Source organism: Rattus rattus, chromosome 3 (genome assembly GCF_011064425.1).
Source record: "Rattus rattus isolate New Zealand chromosome 3, Rrattus_CSIRO_v1, whole genome shotgun sequence".
In the NCBI taxonomy this organism is placed as follows: domain Eukaryota; kingdom Metazoa; phylum Chordata; class Mammalia; order Rodentia; family Muridae; genus Rattus; species Rattus rattus.
Window position 1 is genome coordinate 72,849,632 of NC_046156.1, and position 1,958 is coordinate 72,851,589.

Below are 1,958 nucleotides of genomic sequence, written 5' to 3' on the forward strand. Positions count from 1 at the left end.
GCCACTTGCATTCTACATGGTAACATGTAGTTCCTGATGATCTTCACTAAATTTTACCATCCCTCCTATAAATTCCGAGATCATTCAAAATAATTTGAGTGCATTACTCATCAGGGATGCTGGAGGTACATTTTAAGTTTTAATAATAAATGCTAGAATGACCAAATTGCAGACTAATTATTTCCATATTGTACTTAAAATTAGTTTTTAAAAATTATTTTAAAAAAAGATGACTATATACAATCAATGCTATTTATTGTACCTCTGGGCCTACTCTTCCAAAAATTGAGCTTATCAATTTTTCTCTGTCAAGCTTGAACTAATGTAAATAATCGAAATAATGTAAAGTTATATTTTCATGTTTTTATAGATATGACATGACAAGAACATATAATGTAAGAGTATCTCAAGTGTGGATAATGTTGATTGGCTAACACAGAGCTCAGTCTTAGGCAGTAAAACCTAGTTCAATATCCATGTAACAATGCATCAGTATATTGCTGTATACATGTGTCTGTGCATAGAAGTGATAAATGCTCAAATAAGAGTGGTGACAGCTATCTCAAGGTTTTTTTTAATTCATTTTATATAAACTGTTATGGAAAGACCAAAATAATTATGAACTATTCTTATGTAAATTTACAATTGTCCTTTAATGTACATTTTGTTTACAGTATAGTACCTTATTCTCTGCTGTGTTAAGTGGGTGTCGTACTTCAAGGAGACAAACACTTTCTACAACTTCTATTGAAGAAACTGGGATTTCCAATTTTTTCATGTGTACTATGTCAGAAAATGCTTTTGATTTTATTTTTAAATCTAACATCTGATGGCTTTTTCAGAGTGTTGTGGAAACTTCAGTCATACATAAAATATGTTCTTATAAAACGCCAACATCTTTTTATTCTGTTTTTCCTCAATGGTACATCAATCTAATAATGAGAAAACAGAAAGTGTATCTTATATTCTTCCCAAATAAATCTAGATGTTTGTAGTGAAGGAGGGCATCTCTGCTCAGTTTGTCAGAAAAGTATGATAGAGTCAAGGCAGAATGTCTTTTTAATTTAAATGAAGAGAATTGGTAGTTGTGGTACGTCATGCTCCTTAAGCGCTTTGGACATAGAGAGAAATGTGGCAATTGATTAAATCACCAATTCTGCATACAGGCATTGTGTACTTCAGCCTTCCTTGTGCAGTCCTCTCATTTGCTATGGTACTCATATTAAAGAGCAGGGAAGTAACTTGCTTTAAAATATGGTTTGATTTTTAAAAACTGACCATTTATTATTTGACTTAAAAATTCTTTCATTTTAACCAGTTTTCACAAATTGAATATTTACACAATCCTATTTACATGTTCTCCAAAATTATTCTAACATGACAGTTCTCCTAACTTTCACATAAATTTGTCAAAGTTTTATATTTAAATGTATCAAGTATTTAACACGCCAATATAAAGGCGAATCTGCTTAAAATACAGTAATTTTGCATTTCTAATCTGTAAGTACTATGGATATTTTGATGATCATGATAGTACTCGGAGAAAAAGAAGAGAATTACTGGCAATATTCCGGTAAAAAAAGAGTTACCACCAACCATTTCTTAATGATATCATTAATTTTTATTTTTAAACTAAGTGTACGTATGTGTGTGCCTGCTGTGGGAAGGTGCCAGTGAGTGCAGGTGCCTGCTGATTACAGGGGTGAGGCCAATTATATCAGAGCTAGAGTTGGGGGGGGTTCATAGGTGTTTGGGAGCTCCCAATATGGTTTGCGGGAAACTAGCCTGGGTCCACTGCAAGTGTTCCTTCTTAAACCACTGAACAATTCTCCAGTACCAACAATATCATTAAAAGTTTTTTTTAAAAAGAACCTCTTTGTGGTTCGTTACACATTAGATGACAATATACCAACTTCTCCACTTTCTTCCATGCTTTACCTAATGGCATTCTGAGGTAC

At 32.8% G+C, this 1,958-nt stretch overlaps 1 protein-coding gene across 3 annotated transcripts in view; it reads left to right on the forward strand.

Annotated features, from left to right (window-relative positions):
* The window catches only part of Gria2 (glutamate ionotropic receptor AMPA type subunit 2), a 115,574-nt gene extending 114,411 nt beyond the window's left edge, over positions 1 to 1,163 (forward strand). For all 3 annotated transcript variants that reach the window (XM_032898200.1, XM_032898201.1, XM_032898202.1), the window contains one exon: positions 1 to 1,163. This exon is cut by the window's left edge and continues 1,782 nt beyond it. The gene's annotated coding sequence lies outside the window, so the exon portion shown is untranslated.
* The last annotated feature ends 795 nt before the right edge of the window (positions 1,164 to 1,958 follow it).